This window comes from Jaculus jaculus, chromosome 9, assembly GCF_020740685.1.
Source record: "Jaculus jaculus isolate mJacJac1 chromosome 9, mJacJac1.mat.Y.cur, whole genome shotgun sequence".
Lineage (NCBI taxonomy): Eukaryota > Metazoa > Chordata > Mammalia > Rodentia > Dipodidae > Jaculus > Jaculus jaculus.
In genome coordinates, this window is record NC_059110.1 from 22,811,704 (window position 1) to 22,833,923 (window position 22,220).

Sequence of the window (22,220 nt, forward strand, 5' to 3'; positions counted from 1 at the left end):
ACAGTTTGCTATGGTAACCTATGTTTGTGATTGTGACCTGGAGAAATTTCTTACTAAAAAGAAATGCAAGTTTTTTTTTTTTTTTTTTTTTTTTTTTTTGCTTGTGTGTGTGTGTGTGTGTGTGTGTGTGTGTGTGTGTGTAATATGTGTGTGGTCCATGCATTTGTGTATGAGTGTAGGTGTGCACATCACAGGCACGTGTGGAGGCCAGAGGAGACTTTCCAGTGTCTTCCTCTGTCACTCATCTGCTTGTTCCCTGGAAACAGACTCTCTCACTGAACCTGGAGCTGACTTCCTCCCCACCCCCAGTCAGACTGGCTGCACGGTGAACTCCAGCTCGGCTCAGGTCTCTGAGCGCATGGCTGTGCCCGTTTCTTTATGTGAGTTCTGGAGAATCAAACTCAGGATAAACTCGGTTCTCTCAGGCCCTTATGGTTTCATGTCGAGTGTTCTACCCACTGAGCCATCAGCCCAAAGGTAAATAATTTTTGCATTTTAGTATATGTAGGCTGAGCTATTTTGGTTTGTGAAGGTTTATTTGGTATATTTAATATACTGCTTATCCTCAGATACTCTCATCTTTTTAAAAAATGTTTTATTTATTTACTGGAAAAAAATGAGAGAGAGAGAGAGAGAGAGAGAGAGAGAGAGAGAGAGAGAGAGAGAGAGAATGGGCATGCCAGGGCCTCTAGCCACTGCATGTGTCACCTTGTGCATCTGGCTTATGTAGGTACTGGGGTATTGAACCTGGTCCTTAGGCTTCACAGGCAAGTGCCTTAACCACTAAGCCATCCCCCTAGCACAAATACTCTCATCTTTAGCACTGTTATTCTCCTGCCTGCCAGGTTTGTAGTTAAATTTCTAGTACTTATATATCTAGGATGTATGTTTTGGGTTATAAATGTATATAGTTATATACTAAAATATTTCTGAAACATTAACCAATATATAGCTGTCCAATTTCACATATTTTTAAGCTTATTTTGAACTCAAAAATCTAGGTAGGTTTTTGTATATAGTCTGTTTGAGGATGTCTGTAATGTTGAATAATATTTTATGTGGCTAAAATCCTTTAATAGAGCATAATGGCTTCCCCAGAGCATGGGACCTGTATTAAAAGTAGATATTTTTGCATGTATGCTAATTAAAAAAATGCACATTAGTAATAGAAGACACAGGCTTGATGTAGTACAGAAAACCATATCTAGATGCCTCCAAAATGATATACCTTCTGTGCAAGACTTTCAGACTCGTGTTCTTTAAATTTGTCCTTTATTGGACTTTCATTAGAGGAAACCATAGCAGTATTTTGTTTTACTTTTGTAGAGACTTGGCTTTGCCATGCTACTCAGGCTGAACTTGAACTCTTGGGGTGAAGTGAGCCTTCCACTTAACCTCCCACCTAGTTGGGAGAACAGAGGCGTAGCACCACATAGGGCTGGAAAATTGCTTCTGATCCTGCATAAAGTAGTTTAAATTATGCTTAGTTACACTGTAATTAGTATCAAGACCAGGTTCTCAGGTGGTTATAGAACTCGGAGGGAGAGGAAGGAAGAGGGAAGCGGATGCCTTCTTTTACTCTAGGTACACATTTGGCCTTACGAAAAATTCCGAAATAAGGTATTTGTTTTCCAGTAACATCCTACCACTTGCCACTCCTCTCAGCCCACTGGGCCTAAAGGCAGCACATTATTGAACTCAAGGCTTCACATTGCTATGTTTCTTTTTTAGCTAAACTATATCCTCAAACTTTCCTAGTCCCTGAATCATCTGTCTTTCTTCCCAGTCAAAAAACCTAGCCAACAGTAACCCAAGTACCTGTTTTGATTGCCGCAATTGTCTAGGAGCTGTGTAGAAAGGAAGGTGAATCGTATGCCATTTGCATTTGCAGGGAGTATGGGTAATACATGTCTAATTATATCAGAAGGCAGAAAATACAGAACAAGGGCCTGGGGCGGGGGATGGCTGAACTGCTAAGAGCATTGCCTGTGTAAGCATGAAGGCTCGAGGAGGCCTGAGAGAGACTGCTTGAGTTCGAATCCCAGGACTCACATAAGCTGCTGGCTATGACAGGATTAGTGAAAGACTCCAGCTCAAATAAAACGTAGAAGAGTTATGCTCCAGGCAAGCACATGGGGTGCAACATACACTATACACATCACAGTACATGCATGCTTGCACGCACGCACACACACACACACACACACACACACACACACACACAAAAGAGAAAGAAGGTATAAACTAAAGCATAAGCCGAATGCAAAAACGAAACGTTCAGGGAAAAGGTCTTAAGACCAGTTGCAAGAAAGATGTAGGAAAGATTCTATAGAAGAGAGAGGCCTGGAGGTATGGTTAGCATGTTTGCAAGCAGAAATGGGGTTGGGGGATAGCGTTCTTGGTGGACAGAATGTTGCAGATGAAATTCAGATCACTTCATAGGGCTGTTCATTTGTTGGATATGGCCAAAGTCTTGAGAGAATCATTCACACAGACCACTGTGAACGAAAAGAGGAGGGTCTGACCAGGGAACCTTTTATAGCCTGGCTGGATATGTCGATCCATTGTGAAGGGTCTTGAAAGGTCACTGAACTTAAAGGACTTTAAGCCTTCTAATGCTGCACTCCCATGACTTTGTTGGTTTACCTGGTAAGCGGTGCTAAGGGTAATTGTGAGCAATGCAGTACTAGTAGAAGTTTTAGAGGATGAGTGATGAATTAGGATGAGCAGTACAGAGGATGAAATGAACTGAGTCATTACTAGACTACAGCTATGCTTAAAATGGTTTGGAATCATTGAAGCCACCAAAGCGAAGTTGGAATGATATCTCATGCAGGCATTCTCAGGGAGGACCCAAGATTCGTGCCAAGCTGGCCCTTACCCCTACCCTCACCTTGGTACACTAGTTACTGCTCCTGTCTCCCATGGAGACTTCATTTCTATGATACCTCATTTGGCATTTTTATTAGTAACTTTCATTAAGCAATGAGCCCATCTTCCACATTTCACCATGTGTGTCTGGTCTGGGTCATGTGCTCCCCATCGGAGCTTTTGCACACAGACATTTATGGGTTAGGCTTGGCTTCAGCTTCTCCTGCGGGTCCAGTGAACACCCATTGGTCAAGCTTTTGATTTTTTTTGGGGGGGGGGGTTATGACCCTGTGTTTTAGCGTCAGTTCTATGAGTCAGGAGCTTAAGATGGGGGATTGCTAATAGGCTGTTGGAGCTTGATAAAGGTCAGGCAACAAGACTCAAATTACAAGGTTGGACATGGAAATTAATTAACTAATTAATTAATTCTCCTATCTACATTTTATTGAGTACCACTGAGGTGAAGCGCCAGCTTAATATGGTTTTCCTAGCTGGTCCTGTTTTCTCCTGTTAAGTCTTCTGAAAAGTTTACAATTTATCTCAACAGCTGAGTCTCCCCAGGGGTAAGAGCAATGCTCTGGTAGTGTTAGCAGGCGACAACTTGGGGACAGCAGCAGCTGGTTTTATTTTTGGTTTTTGTCAGGTGTTTGTAAGTTGAGAACCGCCTGTATTCAAACAATGTGATTTGGTGGTGTATATGAGCTTCTGTGGAAATCATGGATGTGGTAAAGTTAAATGGATAAGATGAACAAACTGTGACACCACATGCTACTTCCCCTCTTTAAAAAGTTGGAGGAGGATAATGACTGGAAAGGAAGGGCCCTGCATTAGACATTCATGGTCCTCTTTCACATGCATTTTGAGTCTTGCTGGCTTTTAGAGATCAGGCAACTGATGAATTCTCTTATAGAATAACCATGGTTTTCTGGGATTCACAGGTTGATGCACTTGAGACATTATATCTTCGAGCTGACTAGATTACTATAAATCATGCCCTTGTCAAGTTTTAGATTTATGGTATAAGCAGTGTTAAAACACCACACAGGATACTGCTATCCCATCTCCTCTACCGTGTATCCATTAGATTTAAGTTTTTGTCATATATAATGGCTTTTGCTGATATACACACTATTGAAATATAGATATGATTTCTTTCTTTCTTTTTAAAAGATATTTTTACTTTTATTTATTTATTTGAGAGAGGGAGAAAGGGAGAGAGGGAGAGAGGGAAGGAGGGAAAGAGAGAGAGATACAAAGAGAGAGATAGAAAGAGTGGGCATGCCAGGGCTTCTAGCCACTGCAAATGAACTCCAGATGTATGCGCCACCTTGTGTATCTGGCTTATGTGGGTACTGGGGAATCGAACAGAGGTCGTTTGGCTTTGAAGGTAAGCGCCTTAATTGCTAGTCCATCTCTCCAGCAACCAGATATGATTTTGATATACTGGTTGTTTTCAAGTCTTTACTTTTGTAAGTATTTTGATTTTGCTAATTTCTATACTTTAATTTTAATGCCTGCATAAGTTTAATTGAATATAATGTTCATGTAAAAATTTCCTTATTTCTGGATATTTGATTCTCTTCCCATGTAGTTATTTGCCCAAAGGTATGTGTATTTTTAATTATACTCGATACTTTTTCTCAGGTAGTTTTCCATCTTTACCAAAATGTTAAAAAAAATTTTTTTTTTTTGCTGCATTTTTGTTTGCTTTCTATTTTTTTTATTTTTTGTCACTTTTCCAGGTAGGGGTCACTGTAGTCCCAGCTGACCTGATATTCACTATGTAATCTCAGGGTGGCCTCAAATTCACAGCAATCCTCCTACCTCTGCCTTCCAAGTGCTGGGATTAAAGGCATGCACCACTACACCTGGCTTTGCTTTTTATTTTTAAGGCAACAAGTGACATTCTCTTTCCTTTTGGACTTTTCTTTATTAATTATATTTCTTGCTCTTAATTGACTTGCTACATAATTTCAAATTAATTTAATTTTCTAATTTTGAAGGAGTTTCTGTGAACTTTACGTGTACTATAAACAATATTTTTACTCATATTTAGTTCTGTTTCTCAATATAAATTCACTTTTGAAATGCTTTTAAAATTTATTTTTATTTATTTATTATATAGAAAGAGAGAGAGGGGGGGGGAGGGGAGAGAGGGAGAGAATGGGCACACCAGGGCCTGTAGCCACTGCAAATGAACTCCAGATGCATGAGCCTTCATGTGCATCTGGCTTACATGGGATCTAGAGGATTGAACCTGGGTCCTTAGGCTTCACAGGCAAACACCTTAACTGCTAAGCCATTCTCTCCAGCCCTTTTAAAATATTTTATTTTTATTTATTTATTTATTAGAGAGAGAGAGGGAAGAGAAAATGTGTGTGCCAGAGCTTCTAGCCACTGCAAACAAACTCCAGATACATGCACCACCATGTGCATTTGGCTTAAGTGGTTTCTGGGGAAATGTACCTAGGTCCCTTAACCACTGAGCAGTCTCTCCAGCCCTCATTTTGGTTTGGTTACTTACAAGTTTAACAATTTAAGCTTTGGACTATCTGTGTTTCTGATTAGTTTTCCATACATACTTCCAGAGTTTTTAAAAGATGTCTTCAGAAGAGTAGTGTGCCTGTCATTATATATGACTTCCTTGTTCTATTGGCAACTTGATTAGATCTTTTTTTTTTTTTTTTAGCATTATGTATTGTAGAATCATAGAATGCCTGAGCTAGATGACAGTTAATCACCAGTTTCTACCTTTAATATTTAGGGGCTAATTAATCACATAATATTTACAGATTAAGTTAGATTTATCAACTGAGAGTTATATAGTTGATAAAAAAAAATCCATTCCTCAGAACAACTGAGCCCCATGTAGTAGTGGACACCTATCTGTAATCCTAGCACTCCAGAGAGTGAATTCCTGGGTCATGCTGAGCTACAACATAGACAGAGAGAGACTATCTCAAAAATGTCCAAACAAAAAATGAAGCCCATAATTTCTAAGTATACCCAGTCTGGCTAATAAATTAAAAATATGTATTTTATGTTTATTCAGTACTTGAAAAGCAATGCATGTCTGGTATTTAATTTTTCCATATGTTGTTGAATGTTCATGATACACCTTTCCATTGTCTTTATGTTAAGGTTGAGATATCAATAGTGATTTTTAAAATATGGCTTCAAATTATAGGTCACTGAGCTCACTGATTACCTCCATGATGCTGTTGCTGATTTTCTTTTCCTGAGGCTCATATTCTATTATATAAATGGGAAGGGAAGGCTGGAGAGATGGCTTAGTGGTTAAAGTGCTTGACTGAGAAGCCTAAGGACCCAGATTTGATTCTCCAGGTCCCACCTAAGTCAGATGCACCAGGTGGCTCATGTGTCTAGAGTTCTTTGGCAGTGACTAGAGGCCCTGGTGTGCCCATTTTTTCCTCTCTCTCTACCCCCTCTCTGTCTCAAATTAAAAAAATAAATTTAAAAAAATATAAATGGGAAGGGAGTGCTCTTGGAATTTGTTATTCATCTCAACATTTTATTTTCCATTGGTCTAACTGACTTTTAATCAATAACAACATATCTTATCTGATACTTAGTTGATTGATAACTGAAAAGTTTTATTTCCTGTACTCTGAACTAGTGATAAGAGTTCAGTATATTTTTCATACTTCATATGGGCAAAGGGAAAGTTTAAAAGCTCAGGGAAGATTTTTTTTTCTTAAGTATTTTTGAAGGATGAATTGTGCCAAAATATAAAATAAACAAGCCAAGAAAATCATCTAACTGGTTATCAAGAAATTACAAATATTTAATACATAAATAATAATAAAATTTTAATAAGTTGCAAACATTTTAACAAATTGAGGCCCTGTTTGTTGTATGCTGGTGACACACAGAACGGGCTGCCAGGAGTTACTTAATTGATAAGAAATAATACGGGGTTGTTGGGTTGCATGTCTGATACACGTAAACTGAGATTATATTTTGGGCTAGAGATAATAAACTATTTTGATAGAGTACTGTAGTGGTAGAGGGGGAGTGAAGTTCACACGTATTTCTTTTCCTCTGAGGGGCAAGAAAGAGCTATTTATTATAACTGACTGCGGACTCATTTGTGTTGAGTTGTTTTATTTCATTCAGAGAGAGTCCAGTTCATGGATTAAAGTCCTGTCAAGTCTGAATTTCTACCTGAATATCCTGACAGGAAATTTATTGTGTTGCATGCGTGCATGTACGCATGTGGATGCGTATAATAGTGTTTGGAGTGATATCACATTCAAATTTATACCTACTCTATTATCTTTATTTTGCCTTTTTAAGTTCAATGCAAACAAAAGATTTTTAGGGAAACATATCTATACAGGAATGTGACACTGTAACCTTTTTATTCCCTCTGCCAGTTTTTCAAAATGTTAATCACTGAATTTTTTTGACACATTAAAAAACTATTTATTTGCAAGGAAAGAGAGAGTAACAAAGGGGGAGAGTGAGATAGAGAGAGAGGGAGAATGAATGAGAGAGAATGAGAATGGGTGTTCCAGGACCTCCAGCCACTGCAAACAAACTCCACATGCACATGCTGCTTTGTGCAGTGTCCTTGCTGGCGACAAGGCGGCTGACTCTGTGAGCTCCAGGTTCAGTGAGAGGCTCTGGCATTAAGAATAAGGTGGAGAGCTGTCATGCATCTTGAACTCTGGTCTCCATATGCATGGGGCACACCCATGTCTGTTTACCTGTGCATACATGTGCCCCATGCATATGAGCATTCTTAAACACATGCACTCTCCACATATACACAAATAAAGCATGCTATTTGTACTGACTCTGAAGCAAGTGAGCGTGCTCTGTCTGGCTCACTTATTGCCTTTATTTTCACTGCACAGCTCCGTGAAGGCATTGTTTGTTTCCGTGTAAGTATATGTAGCCAAGTGACTGATCACTCTTAGAATACTTGCCCTGCCAGAGTCTTCTCAATAGTAAATGGCTCCTGTGATGTGCTTCAGTTTTGGGTATTTTCTACTTTGTTTTGTTTTATTAGTCATTCATAAAGCAGGAGAATAGCGAAATAAATGTGAGATTGAGCATTGTTGATTCAGATGGTACCACTAATGGGTTGGCAGGAGAGCTCAGCATTTAAAGGCACTTGCTTGCAAAGCCTGCTGGCTCATGTTGGATTCCTCAGTACCCATGTGAAGCCATATGCACAGGGTGGTGCATGTACCTGGAGCTTGTCTGCAGCGACAAGAAGGCATTGATGAGTACAACAGAGCAACAGAGGAGAGAGAGAGAGAGAAAGAGAGAGAGAGAGAGAAAGGGAGAGGGAGAGAGAGAGAGAGAGAGAGGGAGAGAATGGGCACGCCAGGGCATCCATCCACTGCAAACGAACTCCAGATGCATGTGCATCTGGCTAACTAACATGGGTCCTGGGGCATCAAACCTTGAGCTGGGATCCTTAGGCTTCACAGGCAAGTGCTTAACCACTAAGCCATCTCTCCAATCCCACACTTCCATTTAAAATGAGTCCAAAAGAATATCCATCATTGCTAACCTCTCCCCTTCTTGTTTTATTTCCTTGAGCCTTGGTTTCGGGCATGTGAATCAGCATGTGAGTGACTGGAGACCACTTGAACTATTGCCCCTGAGTAGTGAGGGTTCATGGAAATGAAGTCTCTTTATTGACTCCTTATCCCCCAAATAATGTGTCTTACTTCAGAACTTCTTGAATTATTCTTGACAAGAGAGCTCTTGAACCTGCAAATGAGTATTGTTGTTGTTGTTAAGTGATGTGTGTGAGAGCTGAACCAGTGGTTTAATATCTATATTCACTTAGCACCAAGGGCAGATTTGTTGAAAATGTGCTGTCTGGCCTGAAAGAAAAGGTATTTTAAAATCACTGAAGTATTGTCAGTGGACAACTATGCTTGTTGGAAGACAGTGCTTATGGTTTCATAAGCCCACTATGTCTAGATGATGATGTGTTGTATAGTAGCAATTTTTTAAATTATTTAGAATGAAGGGAAAACACTGGAAAAAGATCTCTTCACTGCTCCCAGTTTCATAACAAAGGGACATTTGTCAGCTCTGCAGTAGCACATGTTGCTTGGTAGTGAAGACATTCCACCTTGTCTTCCCCCTAACATCCTGTTTCATCATACATACTTATCATTTTATTCATCAGCTCTCCACCTGCCTTTCGGCTCCTGTGGTTGCTGTCACTCAGCCAAAAGACAGGGGAATGCCAGTCCGCCCACAGCATTGGGCTCTAGCTGGGGTGCTCAGAAGGCCTTACACATTGGACTGTCGGTATGGAGGTGCCACCGACACACACTGGGAGCAAGCCCGTTCAGGTGGATGCCAGCATCTGCAGCATCAGGCATGTCAGTGCTAGTCACTACTGAAACACACAGAGTTTATGGGGAGGAAAAAAAAAGTGTGTATGACAGCTGAACATGTCACTTTTGATGTGTTTTGGGGGCATTAAAATCCAAAGAAGGCCTGAAGAGATTGCGCACTGGTTGAAGGTACTTGATTACAAAACCTGCCACCCAAGGTTTGATTCCTCAGTACCCACATAAAGCCAGATGCACCAAAATGGCACGTGCATCTGAAGCTCATTGGTGGAGGCAAGAGGCCTCAGAGTACCCATTCTCTTTTGCTCTTTCTTTCCTCGCAAATAAATAAAAAATAAATCACTTAAAAAAAAGTGGGGTGGCTGGAGAGAAGGCTTAGTGGTTTAGATGCTTGCTGGCAAAGACAAAAGACGAAGGTTCGATTCGATTTTCCAGCACCCACATAAAGCCAGATTCACAAGGTGGTGCATAAATCTGGAATTCATTTGCAGTAACTAGAGGCCCTGATGTGCCCATTTTCTCTCTCTCTCTTCCTCAGTCTCAAAAAGAAAAGCTATCGTGGAAAACAAAAGTCACCATTGAAAAAGGTCAGTCTATTTGGATGGCCGATTAACAGATTTAAAGAGTTTGCTTGGCCAGAGAAGTTCATTTAGTTTTAATTAGCTACTCATTTAAAAAATAATAATGCACGAGGCTGGGGAAGTGGCTCAACTGTTAAGAGCACTCGCTGCTTAAGCACGAGGGCCTCTCAGGCTGGAGACTGCTAAGTTTCAATTCTCCAGAACCCATGAAAAAGATGGGCGTGGCCATGCTTGTGTGCAGCCCCAGTGGGAGAGGGGTCTCACTGATGGACAGCAGCGTCAGGCTGAGGACAGACCCCTTCTCAAGGAAAGAAATGCATGGGTGAGTGAAAAGAGAAGGACACCCAACGTTCTCCTCTGGCCTCTGCATGCATGTGCATGGGGCCCATGCATCTGCACTCATGGGCATACACCATTTATCACACACATGCAATTTAAAAAAAAATATTTCTATTTATTTGGCAGAGAAAGAGGGAGAGAAAGTCAGAGAGAGAAGGAGACAGAAAGAGAGAGAAAATGGGTGCTCTAGGACCTCTAGCCACTGCAAACAAACTCCAGTCGTGTGCGCCCCCTTGTGCATCTGGCTAACATGGGTCCTGGGGAATCGAACCTGGGTCCCTTGGCTTTGCAGGCAAATGCCTTAACCCCTAAGCTATCACTCCAGCCTGCATTTTTCTTTTTCTTTTTTTTTTTTCTTTCTTTCTTTTTTTTTTTTTTTGAGATAAGGTCTTTCTGTAACCCAGGCGCTGACCTGAAATTCACTATGTAGTCTCAGGATGACCTCGACCTCATGGCATTCCTCCTACCTCTGCCTCCAGAGTGCTGAGATTAAAGGCATGTGACACATGCCTGGGCAAAAGAAATTTTTTTTATATTTGAATATTTTATTTATTTAAATTTTATTAACATTTTCCATGATTAAAAAAAAATATCCCATGGTAATACCCTCCCTTCCCCCTCCCACTTTTCCCTTTGAAATTCCATTCTCCATCCTATTACCTCCCCATCTCAATCATTGTACTTATATATATACAATACCAACCTATTAAGTACCCTCCTCCCTTCCTTCAAAAAATTTAATATAATATCAAATATAGGGGCTGGAGATGTAGTTCTTTTGGTGTAGTGCTTGTCTAGAATGCATGAAGCCCTGAGTTTGATCCCTAGCACCATTCAAACTGGGTATGGTGGTGCACGTCTAGAGTCTCAGCACTTAAGAGTTGGAACCAGAAAGATCAGAGGTTTAAGGCTCTCATTGGCTACATAAGGAGTTGAAGACCAGCCTGCACTACAAAAAAAAGAACAAAACCTACATACCATGTGACATATGATAGTGTAATAGTATATACCATGATGTACTCCACTGGGTTTATATAGGAATGATTTCTACAGAGGATTTGGAGACTGGAAAGTGGTTAAAACACTTGCTGCAAAACCTAATGACCAGGGTTTGATTCCCCGATCCCCATGTAAAGCCAGATGCACAAAGTAGTGAATGCGTCTGGAATTCGTTTGAACTGGATGGAAGCCCTGGCACGAGACTATTCTCTCTGTCTGTCTCTTTTCTCCCTATCTCTGCTTACAGATAAATTAAAATAAATATTAAAAAAGGATATTATCCAAGATTGTGTAGACTGAAGTTATGAGTCTGGGTGCAGACATTCACACAGGTGCAGATGAAGTGTCCATCTCATTGACGTGTCATCTCTTGACTTCAGACATTAATTGCCTGATTTCGGTACAGGCTCATGGTTATCTATTTCATTTTGGGGGTTATCACCCAAATCCATCCCCATGTATTTTGCTGCTCAGAAAGTATTCGAGTTTTAGGAATGCTACTTAGCAGAGCACTGTGGCACTCTAGGGAGTTTGGTGCAGCAGGTAGTAGGTGTCCCCAGCTGCGTTGCCTCCCCCACCCCCCCGCCACACACACCCTCATCTTTCAAACCAACAGGTTCGGTTTTGTGGCTCTGGTGAATGTTAAGGGCTATTTTCATAGTCACGTTTTAAGGTATGCGTTGTGGGAGGAGAAGTCATAACATGAAACTTCTTGTCAGCAGATTGGTGAATTTACCTGAGAAATTGAGACTCAAGATAATGAGACCATGTGACTAGGACCGAAAGGAGATTTCCAGGTAGGACCAAAAATCATTTTCTTTGACTCCTGTGCACCTGTTTTGGCAGACATTTTATCATGCAAACTCCAAAAAGAAGGGATGGAAGGGACACTGAGTTTGCCCTAGGAAATCATTCCATGCTCCCCTTTTTAGATTCTTTTATTTAATTTCCAAACAGTAGGGCAAGAGCTGAGCTTTGAAATGAGATCCAAGAGGAACTTGCAGAGGTATATCTATATTTGCAAAAGTATTCTAGATATGATTTTGATTCTTGGAGCCTATTTGCAAAGTAATTATCAGAGTATAAATAATATTTTTATTTATCATGCCAGAAAACACAGCTACTGATTTGATATGTATATTTATTGGATACAGATGTATTTATTTATAATTTACATTTACCATCAAATGCTGTAGATGTTATAAGCTCATAAACACGCTCTGTTAGAAGGGGCAGTGGTGGGCGAAGCTCACAGATTACATATGGGCTCGTTTTGACATATGGATGCTATTAAACGAGAATCAGGGGACCGGGTGTGGTGGTGCATACCTTTAATCCCAGCACTTGGGAGACAGAGGTAGGAGGATTGCTGTGAATTTGAAACCACTCTGAGACTACATAGTGAATTCCAGGTCAGTCTGGGCTACAGTGAGACCTTACCTAACCACCCCCCCCAAAAAAAAAATCAGTTTGACAGCTGGTTCTATTGTATTAATCTTACTAGGTTAAAAAAACAAAATGATTAAAATTCATGTAGAATACCAAGACATCTGAAAATCAGTAATACAAGGGGTGCTAATGCAACACACCAGTTCTTACCTCTGCTTTTAGAAGCAGAAAAGAGATATGATGCTTCTAGCCGAACCACAGCCGTTCTAACTCCATGGCAACATGAAGAACGCAGAATGTCAGAGGGTGTGTGTACACAAATGCATTCAAATCCTGGGGCTGGGAGTGAGTTTGGTTGGAGAAAACCCAGCCCTCCAAGTATTGCCCACACACTTTTATGTGTGGGTAATAATCAGGCCTTTGTTTAAGGAGGCCTGATAGGAGTCCATGTCAGCTGCCCTCTAAGGTCTTTCACATTTACAAGTCTCATTCTCTCCAGTCACTTCATCTCTCTCTCTCTCTCCAGCAGGGAAGAAAGCAAAGGCAGTTCAAGAGGGTTGCTACATACAAATGAACTGTTCTCCCCCTCTGCTCTATCAGTGTCTTCATGCTTCGTGTTTTTCTGTGTGTCCTCACGAGCATTTGGCTGTTGCTCTCCACAGTGCCATCCAGGGAGAATTGTTCAGTCATAGCTCACATACTAAGTGTAGGGCTGCTGACCACTGCATTTGGCTTTCTTCTTTGTGGGGAGGGGTGCACTCTATCTTCTTCTTTTTTTTTTAGAAGGAGTGAGAAAGGAAGAGATTGAGAGAGAGAGAGAGAGAGAGAGACAGACAGACAGACAGAGACAGAGAGACAGAGATTGAGAGAGAGATTGAGAGAGAATTGGCATGCTAGGACCTCAGCCACTATAGCTGAACTGCAGATGCTTGTGCCACCTAGTGGACATGTGCGACCTTGCACTTGCCTCACCTTTGTGCATGTGGCTTACATGGGATCTGGAGAGTTGAACACGGGTCCTTAGGCTTTGCAGGCAAGCATCTTAACCACTAAGCCATTTCTCTAGCCCTCTGTCATTTTTCTTCTTTTTACTTTTTGTTTTTATTTTAGAGAGAGAGTGATGGGGGGGGGGGAGGGAAGAGAGAGGGAGAGAGAGGGAGAGAGAGAGAGAAAGAGAACATTGGCCTGCCAGGGCCTCAGCCATTGCAGTCGAACTTCAGACACTTGTGCTACCTAGTGGGCATGTGTGACCTTGCATTTGCTTCACCTTTTGTGTGTCTGGTTTACATGGGATCTGGAGAGTCGAACATGGGTTCCTAGGCTTCATAGGGAAGCGCCTTAACTGCTAAGCCATTTCTCCAGCTCTGTATCTTTTCTATTTTTATTTTAGGGAGAGGAAGAGAGAGAGAGAGAGAAAGAGGGAGACAGTGGGAGAGAGGGAACTGGCATTCCAGGGCCTCAGCCACTGCAGTCGAACTCCAGATGCTTACACATGTGCAACCTTGTGCTTGCCTCACCTTTGTGTGTCTGACTTACATGGGATCTGGAGAGTCAAACATGGATCCTTAGGCTTTGCAGGCAAGTGCCTTAACTGCAAAGCCATCTCTCCAGCCCTCTAGCTTGTACTAAAATGCCACGTGGCCATGAGTTGAAAAATTGGTGAATTAAGTATTCTTGCTCATGTTTTACCAGCCTGTCATTCAAGTCTTAAACTTAAATTCTTTTCTCTTACTGTGCGTCACATACACAACTGTCCTCAGCTGTCCTTTCTCTCCTCTCTCCGTCAGGAGAGACCGTATCACTACCGCACTGCTCACCTGCCCACGCTCCTGTCCTTCTCCTAGTAGTGATGCCACAGTTTGTTCCACATCAGCCAACCCCGGAGATAGTCACACACTCCGCCCCTCCTTGCTGCCCTGAGGATAATCTACAATAAATTATGGATGGATAATCATCTCCACTGGGTTCAGAGATTAGGGATCAAAGCTAAATCCTATTCAATAATTAAACATAATCTCCACCCACTATCCTTCTTTGTTCCTGCACCACAGCAGTCCCTCTCCTTTTCTACTAGTTCCCCTTCTATATTGATTATTTATTTATTTATTTTGGTTTTTCGAGGTAGAATCCCCCTCTAGCCCAGGATGACCTGGAGCTCACTATGTAGTCTCAGGGTGGCCTCAAACTCACAGTGATCCTCCTATCTCTGCCTCCCAAGTGCTGGGATTAAAGGCATGTGCCACCACACCTGGCAGATATTTTATTTTTAAATTCATTTTATTTATTTTTGAGAGAGAGATAGAGAGAGGGAGAGAAAAGAGGCAGAGAGAATGGGTGCACCAGGGCCTCTAGCCACTGCAAATGAACTCCAGATGCACGTGCCACCTTGTGCATCTAGTTTACGTGGGTACTGGGGAAGTGAACCTGGGTCCTTAGGCTTTGCAGGCAGATGTCCTAAATACTAAGTCAACCCTCCAGCCCTTAAGATCTTTTTTCTTTTCCTTCCTTCCTTCCTTCCTTCCTCCCTCCCTCCCTCCCTCCCTCCCTCCCTCCTCCCTTCCTTCCTTCCTTCCTTCCTTCCTTCCTTCCTTCCTTCCTTTCTTTCTTTCTTTCTTTCTTTCTTTCTTTCTTTCTTTCTTTCTTTCTTTCTTTCTTTCTTTCTTTCTTTCTTTCTTTCTTTCTCTTTTTGTTCTCCTGCATCATCCATGACAACTTGTTGATGGGCCTAATCCTATGCAGGCCTTGTGCAGGTAACCACAGCCCCTATGAGAAGGTCATGGATACAACCACCACTTTGTGTCTGAGAGACAGCATTATGGAACACTTCTCCCCATCTCCCTATCATTTGGATTTTACATTCTTTCTGCCACCTCTTCTGACATAGTTCCTGAGCCATGGGAGGGTGTGTAGAGATGTTTGATTAAGAGCTGAATCCTCAGTTGTCACTTATCAGCACAGATCCTTTTTTTTTTTTTTTTTTTTGACAGTCTTGCTGTGTAGTCTAGTTTGGAAGTTACAATCGTCCTGCCTTAGCCTCCCAAATAGTACAGGCATGTATCACCACCACCAACTTCAATATGGTGTCATTCTTTTCTTTTCACTCTTGGGTTTTATTCCTGGCCAGAATCTTGAATGTCTGTGGTGGTAGAAGAGACTGTTGAAGTGAGGCTGAAGGGAGAGTATATTGTACTCTGGAGGACACTTAACACAGGAGTTTAGTGCTGTTTGCAGCTCATACTTCGAGCTACTTGCTAGACTCACAAAGAAAAAATGATCTAATCTCCCACCACTGTTTCTATGGGGAATATACTTTTTGGATTTATTTAAAAGAAGTCAATTGCAACAAGATTACCTGTATATACATAGCCAATTCACTTGTTCAAATGAATTGTTTTTTTCTCTTTTTGCATGCTGGTGGTATGAGCATGCGAAAATGAAAGATATTATGTCTTTTCCTGAGACCTTGATGTTCTGGAAATGAAAATTACACACACTGCAGAAGAAATAGCAGTATGTTGTGAAGTGAGTTATCTGAGAAGGATCTACTAAACTTAGCTGTGACATGAAAGCCAGGCTCCAGTCTTGCTTGAGGGGCTTGACAGAGGAGCCCATGCTTGAGTGAGATCTTGCAGGACTGTGGGGCTTTGAAAGACAGCAGGAAGAAGGACATTCCAGGGAGATAAAGCCCTGGCTTCTGAGTGTAGAGGCAGGGGGATGGCAGGGTACTTTCCTGAGTGAGCAGCAAATCTTCTCGTGGCTGGATTACAGAGAGCATGGAGGAGGAGAGCTCTGGATGGACTTGATCCGTCAAGGAAGGTCATATTGGTGTATTTGACCTCTATCCTGTAAGGAAAGGAGACAGATATGCTCAGACTTGCATTTATATATATCTTTAAAAATTTTTATTTGTATTTATTTATGAGAGAGAGAATGAATGAGGGAGAGGGAGAGAGAAAGTGAGAGAGAATTAGAATGGACATGCCAGGGCCTCTAGGCACTGACAACTAACTCGACACCTGCGCCACCTTGTATATCTGGCTTACGTGGACCTGGAGAACTGAACTTGGGTCCTTAGGTTTCACAGGCAAGTGCCTTATCTGCAAAGCATCTCTTCAGCCACCTTTTTTTTTTTTTTTTTTTCCGAGGTAGGGTCTCACTCTAGCCTGTGCTGAACTGGAATACACTATGGAGTCTCAAGGTGGCCTCGAACTCAAACTCAGGCTACCTCTGCTTCCCAAGTGCTGGGATTAAAGGCATGTGCCACCATGCCCAGCAACCTTTTTTTTTTTAAAAAAAATTAATTAGTTTTGTGCTAAGTGAATACAGTCAATTTGGTACCATTATTAGGCTCATCCACGACCTACTCCCTCCCCTTAGTCCCTCCTTGTTGAGGTATATGGGTCGTGCATTCTGGAGTTAGCCCACAGTCATGGGTAGGATAAATGTCTCTGCATATCATGACCCAACATGTGGCTCTGACATTCTGTCCGCCCCCTCTTCCGCAAGATTTCCCTGAGCCATGTTGGGTTCATTTTTGGTCTGCTTCAGTGCTGCGGTGTTGGGGGCCTCTGAGGCTCTGGCTCTCTGATTTGGTAGGAGTTGATGTTTCTCTGTGTTGGTCTCCTTCCCCCTTGTGCTGGTATCCGGTTCATCAGGAAAACAGCATCCTTGCTTGTTTCGCCAATTGCTCTTAGTGTCAGGCGGGGCCCTTTTGAGGTATGATGGGGAGGCCACTCCCTTTTTAAAACTTACTTTTTATACATATCTTGTAGGCACCATTGTGGGAACAAATTAGAGGAAACCGTGTCTGGATGTGGGAGAAATGGTGTGCTGACCATTGCAGTCATTTTCAAAAGAAAGATAAACTTAAAGCCAGAACTAATGCTGTGATATTGAGAATATTGAGAATATAGCATGGGTTGTTGAGCTTGGGAAACAGTGCTGGGTGACTGGGCCAGTGTGAAGTGAAGCAGAAAGAAGTCAGTTCCCAGGACAACGAGGTGGGTAGTGGTATCTGGGATAAGGAAGATGATCAGGCCTTTGAGACAAGCAGAGAATAGCCCATGTTTTACATATGTTGATTGTGGTCATATTGGTCTGGGGAAATAGGTGTGGCTTTGGGATATGAATGATCCGTTTCATTTTTACTTCCCCAACTTCTCATTCATTTTTTAAAAAATTTTTTTTGGTCAGTTTTTATTTATTTATTTGAGAGCAACAGACACAGAGAGAAAGACAGATAGAGGGAGAGAGAGAGAATTGACGCGCCAGGGCCTCCAGCCACTGCAAACGAACTCCAGACGCATGCGCCCCCTTGTGCATCTGGCTAACGTGGGACCTGGGGAAGCGAGCCTTGAACCGGGGTCCTTAGGCTTCACAGGCAAGCGCTTAACTGCTAAGCCATCTCTCCAGCCCCTCATTCATTTTTGGCATGTATGATTTTTATTTTAGCCTCTGGGTTCCTTGATTTCCTAGTCCATAAAGTAGAGGCAATAGCTGTTAGTAACTTGCAGGCTGTTTGTGGTAGGTGAAGTGATACTTTCTTTAAGACTCTGGATTCAAAGCCAGTTTCCCAGTGAAGTGCAGATTATTACTGCAGCATCCCAGGCTGATACCAAGACCTGGAGCCCAGCAAAGAGGCTGAAAACATGGATTATTTGCTGTAGTATAGACAGCTCACCAGTAGCAACACCACTGCAGAACATGACTCCCTGTCCCCGAGAAACCATTAACTGCTAATAGCTGCTCTAGGAAGAGAGAGGTCTTTTGTGCCTCTCCCTGATCTATGATGGTCTGTTGATAAGGCTTAGTTTTGTGCAGGAAACCACAGCTATTGTGAGGTCACCAGTGTCCTGGCCATGTCCTGTTTAGAAGACAGCCCTCTGTGTAACTTCTCCTGTCTCCTGGCTGTCTACACTCTTCCCAGCCTCTCTTCTGCAGTGTTCCCTTGAGCCTTGGATGGGATGGTTTAAGGGTCCTCTTGAGGTCTGAGCTCACAATAGCCACATATTCTCAGGACTTCTACCCACTTTGTGTACCTGTATTAACTTCTGCCCACTGCAAACAGAAACTTATGTGATCCCGGCTGAGGGGCCCCAACTGATAGCTATAAATATTAATATTCAGAAGGCAGTCTGACATCCTGTCCATTCTGCCTATCAATAGTGTTAGGTTATTCTCTAGGGGCTGATGGCCTCCCTAGCCTTGGTCTTCTAACCAAGTTTTCAGTAGCAGGCATGAGATCTTTCCTGCTGAATGGGCCCCATACCCAATAGGAAACAGTTGTTTACTACCATTGCTCTCATGCCACTATTGCACAGCAGACGCATACATGAACTACTCCTGCACCTGGAATACAGAGTGGAACAGAAGTCATGCCCAATGCCCTTGTGAAGTTTGGATTTTGAGCAGTTTTTCAAAAAGCTTGGCTATGCATAGGAGGAGGTGAGATGCAAACAGAGGAATAGGCAGCGGTTTTGCGTAGCCGTGAATCTACTTGTATATGCTAACAAGACAGAGTCCTTAGAGGAATAAAAGGAGATGATATAAAGGAAAGATGAGAATGGTCAGTGCTCTGAGCTTGGAGAGCTGTGGTTGAGATAGAAGGGGTACTAGTAAGTTTTGGGACAGAACCTGCATTGAGGAGATGTTTCCCTGAGAAAAACCACTTTCTTTTATTGATCTAAAAAAAAAAAACCCTCCCCTTTTGTATTAGGCAAGATTTTTTTTTTTTTTTTTTTTTGGTTGTTTAAGGTAGGGTCTCACTCTAGCCCAGGCTGACCTGGAATTCACTATGGAGTCTCAGGGTGGCCTCAAACTCATAGTAATCCTCCTACCTCTGCCTCCCGAGGTGTTTTTCTGAAGGGGGCCCGCCTCATTGGTGATGCCGGTCAACCCCATGGGGATTGTGTCATGCATTGTGGGGCAGCAGTTCCTTTTAAAAGGGGAATTTCAATAGATGACAGAATCACAACCACTTTAAGATGATAAATGATAACCATTGTGAAACATATCAGATTGCATAGGGGCAAAAAACAAAGTGCTGTCCATGAAGAGGGGAGCTGGTATAAATCTAAACTTTATTAAATTAAAATGTGCTATGCTTTTTTTTTCTTTTTCTTTTTCTTTTTCTTTTTCTTTTTTTTTTTAGCTTTAAAATTGCAATGTGATAGGTATGATGCTCCTTACAAGTTTCTGCTCATGGAGTAAGGTTGTTGTAACCAATAGTTGGGTGAGCCTTTTTCTTCATTTTTACTACTGGGGTCTGGACAAAGGGCTTTGCACTAACTAGTCAGTTACTCAACTGCCAGTGAATTATCAAAGCTACCTTTGGTTTGTAAAAGTTTGTTTCTACTTCTGGAATGGTCATGAAGATTTAGGTCTGATTTTAGTTCTGGCCTTCACTCAATGAGGACAGGTTGTTCGAATGGTTATAAATGCGTGTTGTGGATGCCATTATCCGTAAGTTCAAAGTGCTACTTCCCTACTCACGAGCTCCATACCCTATGGCAAGTTAACCTGATGCAATTCCTCACCTGTTGAATAAAAATGCACCTGCTAATACAGCTTCTGCCGAAGATAAATTATTCAGTGTAAAAATATGTGAACAGTGTGAAGCACAATAGTGGACGGCTAGTGCTCTCCTGAAGCGTAACTTATAATGTCATGCTCTCTGTTAGAAGTACCTAAAATAGGAAAATAAGATTATTCAAATTATGGATATGTATTTCATAAAGTTTAAGTTCTCCTGAGCCATATTTAGCTACAACCACTGGCTTCGGTGAGTAAATATGCTAGTTGCTGTAAAGTGATGCTTAGGGTAAGGCCCCTGTCCTCTTGAGCACTCAATCTTTGGGAAGTTATCCTGTTGGCCCAATCTCATTATTGAATAGGACTTGGGCTATATTGGAAAATAGTATAGAGGTTAATTGAAAGTGTATTTTTTTTTAACACAAGTGGAAGACAGTGCATTAAGGACAGGAGGGGGTGCTAATAATAAATGGTACTTTGATATGTTGCTTAGCATAGCGTATCACACAAGAGAAACACTGATATTTTCTCAGAGCAACAGATCATAAAACGCATGGAACATAGACATGATATTTGAAAACCTGGGTATTTCAAGATGTGACTCAACTGATTATGTGGCTTGTAGACAGTTGACTCAACCTGTATCAGATTACCCCTCCCCCGAGAGATGGGCTCAGTGCCACCTTGTTGAGCTGTCAGGCAGACTAAGTAAGTGAATGCTTGTGAAGATGCTATATGAATTATAAGACATTGTGCATCTGTATAGAATTACAATGATTTACATGAGGTGTGTCTTGTGAATTTCACTTTTGTGGCTCGGAAATGAACATTTAGAATAATGTCATTTTAATCGGAGTTTCAGGGAACCTTATTATTCTCTGTGGAGTAACCTCTAGCCTGATAATGGGTGGTTAACGTCCTGCAGAGATTAGACCAAAAGAACAACAAAAATCATGGCTTGCAGGTGAAACAGACATGAAGAAAGTTAATGGTCTGAGAGCACAGTTAGCTGGTGCAGAATAGAACTGGATCCCTTGGTTGTTCTGCAGTACCTGAAGCCATTTCCCGAACTACTTCTTATTAGTGAGGGAGGAATTGAGAGCACGGTCCTTAATGTCAGATCCAAGTTAAGATTCCTGACTTGCCCTTCACTAGCTGGGAGTCTGACAATTTCCCAACACCTGTGAGCTGCATCCTCATCATATTGAGTCATTTGCATGGGAGAGTGAAGAGGAATGAAGATGCTGTTTATAAAGTACCTTATCAACAAATAGTCACATGATTGTTTAAAAATGATTGTACATTGTCAACACCGTCAAAATTCAAGGAAAACAGAATGATACACCTGCCACGTAGGGATTCCAATACACTTGATAAGGACAACAGCTTCACTGAGGAGATTCTTCGTGTCAGGCTCCAGTCCAAATATGTTTGCCTAGAGACATCTCCTTTCATCTCTAAAATGGGCACCACCATGATTCCCACAAAGGGGGAGGCTTAGCATAACTTGGCCAAGGTCACTCAGCAATACAGCAGGCTGACCAACCCTGGGCATTTATGATTGGATCTCACTGTTCTTGTTCCTGGATTATTCCTGTAACTTCTCCCTTGGCTGGTGTAGAGATGTGGGCCAGAAGATGAAAAGACTGATTGTTTCATGTGAATTGTTATTTTGAATGGAGTATTTGCTTTGGGAATTAGCACCATTTGCATTGTGAGACGATTGGAAGTGGCCTCAGTGTGCTATGAAGCCACACAGAGCTCTCTCCTTTCCCTGTTCTGCACACGGACTAACTGTACTTCTTGCGGTGGCAGTGAGTATTTATGTGGAAGGGTAACTTTAGAGCCAGTGCTGGCATCTTGTCCAACTCTAATCTCTGCTCCCCACTCCCTGCTTAGACAGCAAGCTTGCCTTGAGGACAAAGCCCTGGACTTGGCTTGTTATCTCTGTACTGTTTAAGCCAATAGAATATTTACGTTCCGGGCTGGAGAGATGGCTTAGCGGTTAAGCGCTTGCCTGTGAAGCCTAAGGACCCCGGTTCGAGGCTCGGTTCCCCAGGTCCCACGTTAGCCAGATGCACGAGGGGGCGCACGCATCTGGAGTTCGTTTGCAGAGGCTGGAAGCCCTGGCACGCCCATTCTCTCTCTCTCCCTCTATCTGTCT

The 22,220-nt window shown here is 42.0% G+C and overlaps 1 protein-coding gene across 3 annotated transcripts in view; it reads left to right on the forward strand.

Annotated features, from left to right (window-relative positions):
• The window catches only part of Hivep2 (HIVEP zinc finger 2), a 220,281-nt gene that overhangs the window by 41,524 nt on the left and 156,537 nt on the right, over positions 1–22,220 (forward strand). Inside the window, exon 2 of one of the 3 annotated variants that reach the window (XM_045157882.1) lies at positions 11,860–11,934. The exons of 1 other annotated variant lie outside the window; for it this stretch is intronic. The gene's annotated coding sequence lies outside the window, so the exon portion shown is untranslated. Of the gene's footprint in view, positions 1–11,856; positions 11,935–22,220 lie in introns of those variants that run through there. One more of the 3 variants, XM_004651154.2, reaches the window with a different exon arrangement.